The sequence below is a fragment of the Palaemon carinicauda genome, chromosome 41, assembly GCF_036898095.1.
Source record: "Palaemon carinicauda isolate YSFRI2023 chromosome 41, ASM3689809v2, whole genome shotgun sequence".
Classification (NCBI taxonomy): domain Eukaryota; kingdom Metazoa; phylum Arthropoda; class Malacostraca; order Decapoda; family Palaemonidae; genus Palaemon; species Palaemon carinicauda.
Window position 1 is genome coordinate 55,136,376 of NC_090765.1, and position 17,396 is coordinate 55,153,771.

Sequence of the window (17,396 nt, forward strand, 5' to 3'; positions counted from 1 at the left end):
GCATTTATTCATTATTCATACCTCTATCAGTATCCAGTTTATGCATAAATATTTTCTTGAAGAGATTTACCCTTTCGGTAAAAATATATGTGAATTTGTGCTACATTAAAAAAATAAGGCTGGTTAACGTGTGTTGTAGGTCTATTAATCTAGATATGTGTTGAGCTAAACTTTTTTCTCTTATTTGATTCAATTCACTAATTAAAACTTCTTCTAAAAGCATTAACTACTTTCGTGGATATTCTGTGAAGTATTGTTTGAAACTTCAAAAAGTAATATATGTATATATATATATATATATATATATATATATATATATATATCTATCTATATATATATATATATAATATATGTATATATATATATATATATATATATATATATATATATATATATCTATCTATCTATATATATATATATATATATATATATATATATATATATATATATATGTACAAATATATATGTATTATATATATATATATATATATATATATATATATATATATATATATATATATATATGAATATGTGTGTCTGTGTCTGTGTGTGTGCATATATACACATATCTTTTATATATGATTTTTTGCAACATTTAGTACAGCAAGAATGCTAACGTTTAATACAGATATATTACAGGCGCAACACCCGCGACTGACCACAGGAAACCAAGCACTACTCTCCTTATAAATAAATGTCATTTCTTCCCACTATAAAATTGCACATTTTGCTTACAACTTTTCCCCAAATGTATTGCATACTTTAACATATTTACTGAAACCGGAGACGTCCATTGAAGAACTGATAGGTAATGCTTTTCTATACTATATGATCATTTGAAAAATTGCACTACTTGAGTTCAACTTTTGCCAAGAATGGCATATTTGGAGATATCTACTGAAACAGCAGACGTCCGTCATAGACTGATAGGTAGTGTCTGTTTTATATTTTCTTATACTATTCTATGCTGTGATTTTTTGAAAAATTGCACATTGTAGGTACAACTTTCTCCCAAAAAATGGCAGATTTTGACATTTTATCGAAATCCGAGAATTTCATTTCAGAACTGGTTGGTAATGCCTGGTTGTCATTTTCTTATACTTTTCTATAGAAATTTTTTTTTTTTTTTTTTTTTTTTTTTTTTTTTTTTTTTTTTTTTGGTAAAATTGCCCAATTTGGGTATAACTTTTACGAAAAATGGTATCTTTTGACATATATACTGAAACCACAGAAGTAAGTATCAGAACTGATAAGTAATGCTTGGATTCCATTTTCTTATACCTATGCTAAGTAATTTTTTCTCGAAAAAAGTCCCATTTCGGGTACAACATTTACCCCAAAATTACATATTTTGGTTTATCGTATATTTTTTGGGATTTATTATTACTAATATTTCCTTTTTTGAAAATCACGTATTTCGGGTACAACAACTATTACCAAAAAAAATTACATATGTTGGCAATCGTGTATTTTTTAGATTGATAATAATTTTCTTTTAGAAAATCACGCATTTCGGGTACAACATGGCACGATTCTAGAATTTATGAATGATGGGAATCATTTTTATCCCTCCGAATTCCCCCCCTAAAATCCCATCTGCCATTAAACTCACATATGCGCATCAAAGAACCCCGGGCCTGCTTCATATGCACAAGTTCCAATCCACTCTAATTGCTTCGTGGAACATAAACCGTCGAAATCCCTCCATTCCTTTCAGCGGATTTCATATATTTCGGGAGAGAACCCGTAAAGTTTCTTATTTAAAAAAAAGAGAAGATGAGGCAGGTATGACGTGCGGAACGCTATGAAGTGTGAGGGGGGAAGCTATCATCTCATTTTCCCTTGATTACAACCGCCGATGAATTATCATGCGGAAAGCATTAGCACTAATAATGGAAATCTAATTAACGCGACGTAAAGAAGATGGCTGACTAATGGCATTTTAATGACCCTCTCCTCCTACGTTGAAAATGACCATCGGTGCCATTACGCAAGGCTGACTAGTACTCGACCTAGAAATGGTTACAAAGTGACAAGGCTGAGTAATGGAAGACGGTTAGGCTCCCTTCACACGCGGATTTTTTTCCGCACTGGAATATATCCGCTCACTAGGAGGTATGTCTTCACACGAGAGGATTTTTACCGTACGTAAATATTTCCACTCATTAGGAGGTATGTCTTCACATGAGGGGATTTTTTCTGTATGGAAATATTTCCGCTCATTACGAGGTATGTCTTCACATGAGTAGATTTTTTCTCTACGGAAATATTTCTGCTCATTAGGAGGTATGTCTTCTCATGAGCGAATTTTTCTGTACAGAAATATTTCCGCTCATTAGGAGGTATGTCTTCACATGAGCGGATTTTTTCCGCACGGAAGTATTTCCCCTCATTAGGAGGTATGTCTTCACGAGCGGATTTTTTTCCGAACAGAAATACTTCCCTCATTAGGAGGTATGTCTTCACATGATCGGATTTTTCTCATACGGAAATATTTCTGCTCAATGGGATGCATATCTTCACACGAGCGGATTTTTTCCGAACAGAAATACTTCCCTCATTAGGAGGTATGTCTTCATACGATCGGATTTTTCCCATACGGAAATATTTCCGCTCATTAGGAGGCATGTCTTCACAAGAGCGGATTATTTTCTGCACGGAAATATTTCCGATCATTAGGAGGCATGTCTTTACATGAGTGGATTTTTAATGTAATTTCTATAAGTAACTACACTGGAATCGCCCTGTTTAGTAGAGAGTCAAATCAGAGTGGCTAGGATGTTTTTTTAACGTTTTTTTTTGTAAACTATGCGATATGCATTCATAACAATCAGTTTGACCGGGAAACAGAAGGTCGTTGAAACAGTAAAGCGATTCAGCTCTGATAAACATCAGAATTCCTTTTGAATAAAGGTGTGACCGGAAGTCTAAACGTCACCGGCAGCTACTGCCGCTCGGAAATTCTTCCGAGCGGTAGCGTGTGAAGGGCTTCGTTTATTTCTAATCCGCGCGGCAGTACTCCGCTCTCGTGAAGCGAGCCGAAGGGAAGTAATGATATCAAGCTCCGATTGAAGGAGAGTATAATAATCCATCACTCATTCTTTAATGTTCATTTTCCATGAAGAGGTTCTGACATGACTAAATTAGTCTGACTTGTACAGAATGATCATTTATGAATTTCCGAGCTCTCCCTCATTATTATTATTATTATTATTATTATTATTATTATTATTATCTAACATACAACCCTAGTTGGAAAAGCAGGGTGCCATAAGCCCAAAGGGCTCTAACAGGGAAAATAGCCCAGCGAGGAAAGGAAATAAGAAAATAACGAAATAAATAAACTACAAGAGAAGTAATTAAAAATTTAAATAAAACATTTGAAGAAGAGTAACACCATTAGAATAAATCTTTCATATATAAACTATTAAAGCCTCATAAACAGAAATAGGAAGAGAAATAGCATTGAATAGTGTGTCCAAGTGTACCCTCAAGCAAGAGAACTCTATACTGTAATTTGAAATATCTGAACACTTGAAACAGTAATACATTAATAGGGGTTTATCAGATTGTAGTCTTTCAAGTATAAAGTCTGAAATAATTTAGTGAAATGTTAATTAATTTTGTGGATAAAACCAACTTGCCACGGTCATCTCAGGACCGACTATGCGTCTGTTAAGCAAACAGAAGTAATTAATACTCTTTCTCTCTCTTTTACTTTACAGCTGTGTTGACAATGGGGTCGTGATTTACCAGGCTGCAAAGACTGAATCAGATAAGGTAAGGGAATATTCTTTCATTAAGTCTATATATATATATATATATATATATATATATATATATATATATATATATATATATATATATATATATATATATATATATATATATCTCGATACACACACACACACACACACATATATATATATATATATATGTATATATATACACATATATCTACATATACATACACACACACACACACATATATATATATATATCTATATACAGTATATATCATATATATTATATACATGTGTGTGTATATATATGTATATATATATATATATATATATATATATATATATATATATATATATGTATGTATGTAGGCTTTATATAATGTGTATGTAATAATTCAATTATTTACTGTAAAACATTCAAAATTTTAAGAAACTCTCTACTCGTCCATCATTATATTGATAGTTCACCATCTGCGTAACTCGAGAACTTTGGCTCAATCGTGTCAAAGTTATGGTCTTTCGAAATTTCTTAATAGAGAAGTATCTTTTTCTTCTGGTTAATAATGTTTCTCATGGCCGTATTTGTTTGTTGGTTTGTTTGCTAACTATATGACAAAGAAATGTCTTGAAATGCATGTATATTAAAACATTATTACAAGGTTCTAAACTTATTTATTTGTTTATTTGTTTACTAATATATAATAAAAAGGTCTTGTATATTCATGTTTATTAAACATTATTACAAGGTTCTAGTCTCCCCATTACGAGATAACCGTAGCATCTGGTCATCAGAGAACTCGATTTCAAGTTGAAATGTTTTTTTTTTTTTTTTTTTTTTTTTTTTTTTTATGGTTCAGTGTTACAGCCGATTCCGAGTCAGGTGAAAAATAACATTTGATCTCGTTCATTGGTGATGCTGCTTTTTCGGTGCCAGAACTTCGTTCCTAGGTTTAAATAAGAACTTTTGTTGAACTTAGTTTGTCTAGCTAAACCTTATATATTGATTGATTGATTGCAAAATTCTAAAAGTTAATTTTATTTTATAGACAATTGTCAAATTTGCGTAATAAGATAAATCAAGGTTCACATACTGTAGAGTTGCATTAAACTTTTATTTTGTAAGTGAATCAATTTTTCCGATATAATTTATGGTCGAAAACCGATAATTTGTAGAGCTTTTAGACTTCGTGATATTACAAGTAGCCACTTAAAATCTTCTTTATGAAGGTCTAATGCTACTTGAGGATGGCAAAGACTCAAAACTCTATAAACTATATACTATATAACATCCGACGTAATCCCTTTCAAATTTACTAAAACCCTGAAACTAAGTACTTATAAGTAGATAATCCTGTATGGTATAGATTGATTTTGTTTAATCTTGTGTGGTAGAGTTTTATTACAGTTAGGAAATTAAATCTAAATTTATAGTTTCTAACTATTTGTTTTGTGGGGAAGTTATCGTTGTAAATTCATTTTTGTCTTATAGGAAAGCAGTCAATGTAAAAGGCTAAAAATCTAGACTTTCTTGCCTGGTGGGGAAACTATCAATGTAAAATGTTAAATTACTTTCTTGACTTATGGGGGAATTGTCACTGTTCAAAAAAGGGGTAAGTTACTTGCTTTACCTTTCTTTCCCTTCCTTTCCTTTTCATGAAAACTGTAAATTGCATGATTTCCTTTTCGGGGAACCAATTGAAAGGCAAAGTTGCTTACTTTCCTCACAATTAACTGATAATTAAACGGGCTAAATTGTTTATATAATTTGCGGGGAAAATGTCAATTTAATGGATAAATAGGCTCCTTTCCCTAGGGAGAAATGATCTGTTTAAAATGGGAATTTTCTGTGCTTCACTTATGAAGAAATTGCTAATCGCAGTGGCTAAATTTTTTGACTTCGTATTGAAGAATCGGTGCTATTATAGTATGCTATCTACCGCCGATTTTGCTATCTACCACCCCTTTCTGACTATAGTATGATACCTACCATCAGTCCCTAAGGATACGGTCTACTTGCTAATCCGCCTCTAATAAGGAGGATCACTACCGACTTGATAACCTAACCTAACCTAACCTAACCTACAAACTGCTTATAATTATGCACCCATGTTGTCCTGCCAATAAATATTATTAAACTATCATTAAAGTCCAATGAGGACAACATACTGGTGGTAAGTAATCTGTTTGATAATCCTCATCAAACAGGAGGATTAACATTGACGGTAGATAACATAGTTTGTGGTAGATACCATACTATAGTAGAAATTCGACGGTAGATAGCATACTATAATAGCACTGAAGAATCTTATCAAATTACCGCAGACTCTCAACACAACCGGCTCACCTACTTGCTTTCCTTATGGGGAAACCGTCAATATGAAGGGAAATTTTCCAGCTTTACTGGAGGGTAAATCTTCAGTATCAAAGCTAAATTGCTTGCTTGCCTCTGGATGAGACTGCCATTATAAGGGATTAATTATCTTGGTTTCCTTGCCGGGAAATTTTCATTTTTTTTATGAAACATTTCTTAAGAGAATGAATATGTATGTTTACGTTACTTGCTGTACATATTATTATTATTATTATTATTATTATTATTATTATTATTAGTAGTAGTAGTAGTAGTAGTAGTAGTAGTAGTAGTAGTCCCGATCCGTCAAAATGACGTCTAAATATTTAGATAGATAAGCACACCCACATGTTCAACCCTTCCCTCTCTTCACCCTTTTCCTAACTACAACTTGCTGGTTCGGCAATTATTGGGAGAGCGTGTTTTCCGAGTGTACCTCTTAGGGTAACCTCTCTCACCAGGGTATGACTACTCCCTCTCCCACCTGAGCATGACAGGAAAGAAATATATATCATATATGTAGTCAGACTCAATATTACACAGTGGAGATTATTATTATTATTATTATTATTATTATTATTATTATTATTATTATTATTATTGAAAACAAAATACATAAATGATATAGAATATATAATGGGAAATAACTGAGAATATTAAACAAAGCAAAGTTATTTAAAATGTAATAATGGCGTAAGTCTGTTCAGTAGAAAGCGTTTACAACATGTTCAAACTTTTGAAGTACCAACGATTCAACTTCATTACCAGGAAATCGCTCTATAATTTGGTCACAGCTGGAATAAAAACTTGAAGGAACTCTGTGGTATTGAATCTCGGGAAAGGAAAGCCTAGACTATTATAGTTAACGAGTAGTCGCGGTAGACAAACTTTTAACTAAGCTCCACTAGGCACTAGAAGAGTTGGAAGACCAAGGCCCACGTGGCTTCGGACTATGTGCAGGCGAGCCGTTAGGTTGTAATTGAATGACTGTGTAAATGGAACTAACTTTATTTCAACAGACAGCGAGTTTTTATAACAACAGTTCAAGTGAAAGAAGGTCACAAAAATTAAAACAGATCGATACAAGCAGATGTAGGCATAAACAGGTTATCAGTGCGAGGGGCGAGCGATAACGACTATATATATATATATATATATATATATATATATATATATATATATATATATATATATATATATATATATATATATAATACGTTACAGGGTACGAGCGTGTTTGATACACGTGCGGTACAACTATGAAGCGTGAAGTAGGCGATGATGAATGAAGAGGTATCGATTTAAAAGCTCAAGATAGAGACGACTGGTGAAATCTAACCGAGGCCCTTTGTGTCAATAGACGTAGGAGGATACGTAGATGATGAGATTTGATTGCAAATAAAGTTTAGAATAATGAATAATTTTATCAAGCAAACTTAGTTTAAAGTTAATGCAAGAGAACGTGGATATAATTCTGGCTTTGATTGGTATAAATTCAGTATAATTTTGAATTCATGAAAATTTTTTTCAGTATTTTAAAATGAATGTTTTAGAGATTGATATCGGCTTATTGATACATCAAAAGCCCCGAAGTCGTGGAATTACACAAATCTGGTCGGATTCTTTTGTGATGTAAAAAATTTTTGCTTTGAAATCGTTTTTCAAACCACTGCACGATTAGCCTTTAAAGCTTGCACACACACACACATATACACACACACGCACACACACACATATACACACACACGCACACACACACACATATATATATATATATATATATATATATATATATATATATATATATATGTTTGTGTGTGTGTGTGCGTGCGTGTGTGTGCGTGCAAGTATTCGCATTTGTGTGTCTAATATGGATGTATTTTCTGTATGTAATTCCATGCTATTCATTGAGAATTACACATTGATTTTCATTTATATATATATATATATATATATATATATATATATGTATATATATATATATATATATATATATATATATATATATATATACATACATACCTACACACATGTATATATATGTATATAAGTCTATATATATAAAGTATGTAAATATGTATGTATGTATGTATCTATCTATCTATCTATCTATCTATATACATACATATATATATATATATATATATATATATATATATATATATATATATATATATAGATATGTGTGTGTGTATTAGTTCCATTTTCATGTAAGAAATCAGTAATGATTTCCATGACCTCCCAAATTTAATCAATTGATGAAATATTAAATTCTAGAATGATTTTTTTTTTTTTTTTTTTTTGCAATGATTCGCTCCAAATCCTACCCCACACCTGACCAGGGGACATATGCCCGAACGGCATCTAGCATCCCTTTGCGGTCACTCAACCCACCTCGCTTAATTTCTCTGATCGGACGACCAGTGACCAACTTTTTTTTTTTCTTTTTTCCCCACTGATACGAAATTCGTTGACTAATTCCTAACTTCGAATCATATTCACATTAAAACTTCGTAGTGACGGAAATCCCTTTTGATGGGATCGTCCGACTTTTACTCGTTAATTGAAACGTGAAAATTGTCTTTTCCCCGATATGACCGAAAAGTCCATATTTTCAGATTTATTTACTTTTTTTTCAATGACGAATAATTAACTAGAAGAGTTTCGATTTTTTTTACCCTTTTGAGGTTTTTTTTTCTTGTGAGTCTTTTATAGAATGGAACTCTTTAAAGTGGTAATTTTGAAGTGAAGTATGTTTTTATTACCATTTATTATTATTTAATCTAATATTATTTATTATTATTTACGCTTATGAGGCTTTTTTTGTCAGTCTTTTACGAAATGGAAATCTGTAAAGTGGTAATTTTGAAGTGAAGTATGTTTTTATTATTATTTATTATTATTCAATCTAATATTCATTATTATTTACTCTCATATATAAAGAATAACCAAAAGGAAAACACGTACGTCTCTAAAATTATTATATTAAGGATTTTATATTTTAGGTCCATAAGCTTTATTAATCTAACTAACTTTTTATTTCTTGCTATAGTAAAATATCATCGAGTCAGGATAACATAATTCCTAATTCAGTCGTATAGAATATTTTTTATTAGCGTAAATTCTCTCTCTCTCTCTCTCTCTCTCTCTCTCTCTCTCTCTCTCTCTCTCTCTCTCTCTCTCTCTCTCTCTCTCTCTCTCATTCGAAATAAAATCTCGGGAAAATGACAGATATTCCAGAAATGTTAAACGAAGATTAACTTCTTTTTTTTATTGAAAAGTTCCCAAATCCTCACGAAAATGTAATGAATATCCGTGATTTTTAAGAGATAAGGACCAATGTTATTAAATATAGTACATATTGAAGTTAGATATCCATCTATTTATATTTCCGTCTGTTTGTCTGTATATCTATTTATCTATCTATCTATATATACATACTGTATATGTATATATATATATATATATATATATATATATATATATATATATATATATATGTATATATACTGTATATACTATATATATATATATATATATATATATATATATATATATATATATATATATATATATATATATATATATATATATGTACATACATACATATATAGATCAATAATTAAGTTCACTCAGACGATTATATGACTACCAAATCATGACATAAGTTTTCCCAAACATCCTTTTCCTTCGCAATTCATGCCGAGAACATTCAAGTTTAATCTTCTGTACGTACACATCATGTATCCAATTCTGCAATGACAAAATTAATTTTTTTTTTTGGGGGGGATGCCATTGAGCACAACAAATGATGGTCTACTCACACGACATTACTCAATGAAACAGTAAATGTACGAAAGGTACCGAGAGAGAGAGACGGGGTACTGTGTCTCACGGTGGTTTTGGTACCACGGGATGGGGGCCGAGATGAGAGAGAGAGAGAGAGAGAGAGAGAGAGAGAGAGAGAGAGAGAGAGAGAGAGAGAGAGAGAGGGTGGGAGTAAGATGAATTGGAGGTGGGAGGCTGGGATTGGGGAGATCATTTGAGGGGAATGTAATGGGGTAGGAGAGCCTTCCCTCTCCCTTCCCCCCCTTCCTCAGTACCCTCTCCATCCTTGCAAAGCCCCTGGGGGCCCCAGGGTAGGTTGAAGAGTACTTTGCCCCTCAGTTGGTTCACCTTTAGGCTCCCGTGTTCATCAGAGACGAGAGATGCTTTGTAACATAGCTTTCCCGTTTTCTGGACCAGCAGACAAATTCACGTCACTTTATGGGGCCGTTATTAGGGGACAGGAGATGGAAGACCTGGAAAAAGAAAGAAAGAAAAGAAGAAATACTTTTCTCATTGGCCGGATTAGGTGAATAAAAAGTTTTTTTCCAAGAGGCAAAAAGAGTTTCTTTTCCTTCATTCAATCTTTTCAAAGTGGGTTTATGTTTTTTTTCTGTCCATATAATATAATTTCATCAACAACTCCGAGAAAATTAATTTTCCAAAAACAAGAAAAATGTTTTAATGAATTAGAATTTCTTGAGCAAGCACGCTTTAATTTTCTCTCTTTCTTTCGCTTCTTTTAGAGCTTCTGCACTAACGTTTACTTATGAAAGTAAGTAGTTACATGAGCATACTAATGAGCGTGTATGTTGGTCATGTATGTTTCTGTAGGCAGGTACATGTTGGGAAGGGAATATTTATGAATGCCTGCATATGGATAATGTATGTTCTAGCATTCGTAAATATGAATACTATTGTTATTATTATTATTATTATTATTATTATTATTATTATTATTATTATTATAAGCCACAGCTCTAGTTGGAAAAGCTAGATGCTATAAGCTCAAGGGCCCTAACAGGGAAAAATAGCTCAATGAGGAAAGTAAACAAGAAAATAATTAAACTACTAGAGAATTAATGAACAATTAAATTAAAATACTTTAAGAACCGTAACAACATTGGATTAGATCTGTGGATGTGTGATCCATTTTTCCTCTTATAGAAGATTTACTTCATAAAATATGATCTTTAACTCTCTAAATCCTCTTTACTTCAACGAATGATGCAGCTGAGGTTTTGTTAATCCTTTAGTTTTTCCCTCCTAATTATGCAATTGTATACGATTTGCTGCTCCGAATAGATCTTTTTCAACCTGACTCGTGGCAAACAAACTGGTAAACAAACACATGTGTACACATGTAGCTAAAAGCCTGTACGCCCACATGAAACTCTTCAATTAACGACGAAACTTTGAATTTAGTCGTTAAGGTTGCAATTTTATTCAACGTTGGAAGGAAAAAAAAAAACACCAACAGGGACATTCTTTATGCCCTTAATTGGGTATGCTGTTCTATATTTGTTTTGAAGGATAGATTTTACCCGGAAAATTAATACAACATTCGGATTAGATGAAACTTTTTTATTTATGTCTTCTTAATGAGTTTTCTTTTCCTAACATTGTTAGCGCCTTTCCCCTTGGCAAGACAAGGTTGAAAGGGTCGACTCATTCCTTCGAAGTACTTCGTCTGGAAGCGACGTTTTGAGCAACGAAATTACGAGTTTTAAAAGCTCACTCTCTCTCAAGTGTAAATGGATGAGCAACATTAAAGGGGGGCATTAAGCTCCATCTTCCTGCATACCAGGAAGCGAGTCGTTGAGATTATTAGTCGGGTAAAATCTATCCTTATCACGTGAAAGTGAACCGCCCCAAGCTTCAGTGAAGGGAGGATTTTCATAAGCCGATTGCGACGATGACTGGTTTTATCGGTCATTTCCTCTTGTTTTCTCATCTTCGGCTGTTGTCACCATGTTATGACTGTAGGTTTGAGCAAGGTCCTTTCAGTATACTCGGACATTGGTTGTCCTCTTCGGCTGTTGTCAGCGTGTTATGACTGTAGGTTGGAGCAAGGTCCATTAGATATACTCAGACCTTGGTTCTCCTCTTCAGCTGTTGTCAGCGTGTTATGACTATAGGTTTGAGCAAGGTCCTTTAAGTATAATCGGATCTTGGTTCTCCTCTTCGGCTGTTGCCAGAGTGTTATGACTATAGGTCTGAGCAGGGTCCTTCAAGTATACTCGGATCTTGTTCCTCCTCTACAGCTGTTGTCAGCGTGTTATGACTATAGGTTTGGGCAAGGTCTTTTAAGTATAATGGGACCTTAGTCCTCCTCTTCGGCTGTTGTCAATGTGTTATAACTGTAGGTTTGAGCAAGGTCCTTTCAGTATACTCGGACATTGGTTGTCCTCTTCGGCTGTTGCCAGTGTGTTATGTTATAGGTTTGAGCTAGGTCCTTTGTGTATACTCGTACCTTGATTTTCCTCTTCGGCTGTTGTCAGTGTGTTATGTTATAGGTTTGAGCTAGGTCCTTTGTGTATACTCGGACCTTGATTCTCCTCTTGGGCTGTTGTCAGCGTGTTGTTATAGGTTTGAGCTAGTTCCTTTGTGTATACTCGGACCTTGATTCTCCTCTTTGGCTGTTGTTAGCGTTTTATGACTATAGGTTTGAGCAAGGTTCTTTAAGTATACTCGGACCTTGGTTCTCCTCCTCGGCTGTTGTCAGCGTGTTATGATTATAGGTTTGAGCAAGGTTCTTTTATGTATACTCAGACATTGGTTCTCCTCCTCGGCTGTTGTCACCATGTTATGACTGTAGGTTTGAGCAAGGTCCTTTAAATTTACTCGGACCTTGGTTCTCCTCTTCGGCTGTTGTCAGCGTGTTATGATTATAGGTTTGAGCAAGGTTCTTTTATGTATACTCGGACATTGGTTCTCCTCCTCGGCTGTTGTCACCATGTTATGACTGTAGGTTTGAGCAAGGTCCTTTAAGTTTACTCGGACCTTGGTTCTCCTCTTCGGCTGTTGTCAGCGTGTTATGACCATAGGTTTGAGCAAGGTCCTTTAAGTATACTCGGACCTTGGTTCTCCTCTTCGACTGTTGTCAGTGTGTTATGTCTGAAGGTTTGAGCAAGGTCCTTTAAGTATACTCGGGCCTAAGTCCTCCTCTTCAGCCTTTATAAGCGTGTTATGGCTAAAGCTTTGTGCAAAGTCCTTTAAGTCTACTCGGACCTTGGTTCTCCTCTTCGGCAATTGTCAGCGTTTTATGACTCTAGGTTTGAGCAAAGTCCTCTTAATATACTTGGACCCTGGATTTCCTTTTATGCTGTTGTCTGCGTGTTATGATTATAGGTTTGAGCAAGCTCCTTTAAGTCTGACTTTGGTTCTCCTCTTCGGCTGTTGTCAGTGTGTTGTGATATAGGTTTGAGCTTGGTACTTTGTGTATACTCGGATCTTGACTCTCTCCTTCGGCTGTTGTTAGTGTGCTATGATATAGGTTTGAGCAAGGTCCTTTAAGCATACTCTGACCTTGGTTCGCCTCTTTGGCTGTTGTCAGCGTGTTATAATATGGATTTCAGCAAGGTCCTTTAAGTATACTCGGACCTTGGTTCTCCTCTTTGGCTGTTGTCAGCGTGTTATGACCATAGGTTTGTGAAAGGTCCCTTAAGTCTGACCTTGGTTCTCCTCATCAGCTGTTGTCAGCTTGTTATGATATAGGTTTGAGCAATGTTCTTTAAGTATACCTCTGACCTCGGTTCTCCTCTTCAGCTGTTGTCAGCGTGTTATGATATAGGTTTGAGCAAGGTCCTTTAAGTCTGACCTTGGTTCTCCTCTTTGCTGCTCTCAGCGTGTTATGATATAGGTTTGAGCAAGGTCCTTTAAGCATACTCTGACCTTGGTTCTCCTCTTTGGCTGTTGTCAGCATGTTATGATATAGGTTTGAACAAGGTCCTTTAAGTATACTCGGACCTTTGTTCTCCTCTTCGGCTGTTGTCAGCGTGTTATGACCATAGGTTTGAGGAAGGTCCTTTAAGTCTGACCTTGGTTTTCCTCTTGGGCTGTTGTCAGCGTGTTATGATATAGTTTTGAGCTAGTTCCTTTAAGTATACTCTGACCTTGGTTCTTCTCTTGGGCTGTTGTCAGCGTGTTATGGTATAGGTTTGAGCAAGGTCCTTTAAGTATACTCTGACCTTGGTTTTCCTCTTGGGCTGTTGTCAGAGTGTTATGGTATAGGTTTGAGCAAGGTCCTTTAAGTATACTCTGACCTTGGTTTTCCTCTTCGGCTGTTGTCAGCGTGTTATGATATAGGTTTGAGCAAAGTCCTTCAAGTATACTCTGACCTTGGTTCTCCTCTTGGGCTGTTGTCAGCGTGTTATGATATAGGTTTGAGCAAGGTCCTTTAAGTATACTCGGACCTTGGTTCTCCTCTTCGGCTGTTGTCTGCATGTTATGACCAAAGGTTTGAGCAAGGTCCTTTAAGTCTGCCCTTTTTTCTCCTCTTCAGCTGTTGTCAGGTTATGACCATTGGTTTGAGCAAGGTCCTTTAAGTCTAACTTTGGTTTTCCTCTTCGGCTGTTGTCAGTGCGTTATGGTATAGGTCTGAGCTAGGTCCTTTGTGTATAATCGGACCTTGATTCTCCTCTTCGGCTGTTATCAGCATATTATGACCACGGAAATGTCCACCTAACATCACAATTAAATTAAGGAAATATTCAGCTAGTAGCGCTATTCTAGCAGCTCTATTCAGCTATGGTAATGTCCTAATAGCAGCGATAATTAGTTATTGAAATGCCTTGCTAGTAACACTTCATCTACAGAAATGTCCCGATAGCAGGACTACTCTGCCACAGAAATAGCATTTTAATATAACAATTCATATATGGAAATTTCCTGCTAGCAATATTATTCTGGTATGGAAATTTCCTGCCAGCAATAATAGTCTGGTATAGAAATTCCCTGCTAGCTGCATTATTCTGCAATGGAAGTAGACTTTGGAAAAATGCCTTGTAGAAAGAAGCACTATCCATGCTCCCTATTCGGGATGAATGTAGTTGGTTGGGGAATTTGTTTTATTTTGGTCTGAATTATAATGATATGAAGCTCATTTTACGATTTGCGAAATGTTATGATTTAGTGTTACTTTGCTAGGAGTGAAGCCGGTTAGTAAGCGGACACAGGCTTGAGACTAAGTCTTTGAAGAACTAAGGATATGTAGTGTAAGGGGTGCCTCCCTTAAGTTTAAAGGCTTTGAATACTGTTCATGAAGGGCAAAGGCAAAGGACAGCGACATTGCCCTAGCTAGCAGGGCAATCCCCTAGAGACAGACTATATGTACGTATGTTCGGCGTCCAAGCCCCATTCCCACCGAAGCTTGGACCAGTGAGGGCCAGGCAATGGGCGATGATGAATAAGCAAGTAAACCTATATGCTTCCCCAGACCCCACAGCCTTAGCTCGCAAGGATGGTGAGGTTGCGGACACTACAAAACATTATCGAGTTTGAGTGTGACTCAAACGCCAGTCCTGCGATCACTAGGCAGGGACATTTCCAATAGGCCACCACAAGGATACGGCTCCTAGGTTAGGTTAGTTGGCGTTCTTCGCTTTGTTTCCCTTTTAAAAGTGGGTTTACAGTCACAACTTTTGACATTTTACACCCGGTATTTCCGAGCCAATTACAGAGGCTTCCACTATTCCAGAATTAAAATCTCTTTGTAGCAGCACAAATTGTCTAGGAAATGTTTGATAGCAGCACACTTCGTCTATGGAAAACCCTACAATAGATGCTATTGAAGATATTTAACAAGGGTCCTTATAAGTCTTCTTGAGACACAATTCAACTTAAAAGAGAAACCATTGAATTCTTTATTGAATTCTGTATTGCATATTGATGGTATAAATTAATTTCAAGAAGTTCAAATTGTCCACCGATAAAGAATAATAGAATATTGCATAAAAAGACGTAAAAGTGCAAAGAAATAAGTTATTTGCGACTCCCTGCATTTCTTTCTATTCTAAAAAAAGTAAACACCTCTTAATGAATATCCCGGAGAGTCATTAAGCAAAAAAAAAAAAAAAAAAAAAAAATCAACTCGCATTCGCCGAGTATGAATGAGAAACTTTTTGCATTCACAAGCTTCGAGAAATTCGCTGAAATACAAAAATGATCAGAAGTTTAAATTCCCCATGGTGTTACAGCGAAGGAATAGTAAGGTGGAATTTGATGACTATTTTAGAAACACTACTTTACAATAGATTTGAAGCAAGATAAAAAAAAAAAAAACTTGCATGAAATACTACTTTGTTTCACGATATTGAATAGTTTATCTCGACAGGGAGTCGCTTTAAACCAGAGAAAGGAACAAAATAATTATTGCTACAGTCATTCTTAAACTGCTTATTTGACGAAGGCTCATCAGCAGTACGTCAAGCCCCTTTCACATACAGCGCGATTTACCTCTATTTTTCATGGCTTAAGAAGGGTTGGATAGATGGTGTAGAAAATGTATCGGAAAGGAAGCGTTTGTAATCATGGAAACTTAATAATAATGAGAATATAATGGTAATAATTATAACAATGGTAATATGTGTGTATATATATATTATATATATATATATATATATATATATATATATATATACTGTATGTTGTTAATTTTTTTTAAATATTTCATTTTAATTGTTCATTACTGCTTATATCGTTCATCAGTTTCCTTATTACCTTTCCTCACTGGGCTATTTTTCCCTGCTGGAGCCCTTGGGCTTATAGCATCTTGCTTTAACAACTAGGGTTGTAGCTTCGCTAGTAATGATAGTAATAATAATATTAATAATGATAATAATAGTAATATATAAGCAGGCCATTTTGCTTGTAAATGGGTGATAAGCCAAATCCGTTGTGGACGTTTATAGTATCATTAATATCAATAATCATAATAACAATTAAAGAAATCATAACGAGGAAAATGTTGAGAAGCACCGTTGATCTTCTTCCAAGACTAACGTATTTTATGCTAATTTCCAAAAGGGAGAGAAGACGCATATCCTTCTTGCCCCGAGAAGCGTTTTAATCCTCGGCGCCCCGAAAGGAGATTTGTCTAAGGAGGAAGAAGGAAGGATTCCGATCCTTACAGCTTTCATGCAAGGAATTATTACGGTAAAAACGTTCGCAACGTTTAATCTCGATTATCGCTTTGGTCATTGTTTCAGTCGAGTTAATGGTGCGGCAAATTGACATCTTTATACCCTCACGTGAAGGTGAAATATGAGAGAGAGAGAGAGAGAGAGAGAGAGAGAGAGAGAGAGAGAGAGAGAGAGAGAGCTGGCCTCCCTGGTCCTAGTGTGGGTGGAGAGGAGGCTTGGTCATTGTTTACATGAATATATGATTAGTTTCTAGGGCATTGTTTTGGCCTTTGAAACTATCAAATAACTTAGTAAGTCACCTTGATGAAGGCATGAATTTAAATTCAGACTTTTCAT

General features: G+C 34.9%; 1 protein-coding gene across 1 annotated transcript in view; it reads left to right on the forward strand.

The window, feature by feature from the left end:
* The first annotated feature begins 3,726 nt into the window (after window positions 1–3,726).
* The window catches only part of LOC137632430 (uncharacterized), a 439,856-nt gene continuing 426,186 nt past the window's right edge, over window positions 3,727–17,396 (forward strand). Inside the window, exon 1 of the mRNA XM_068364361.1 lies at window positions 3,727–3,780. The gene's annotated coding sequence lies outside the window, so the exon portion shown is untranslated. The remainder of the gene's footprint in view (window positions 3,781–17,396) is intronic.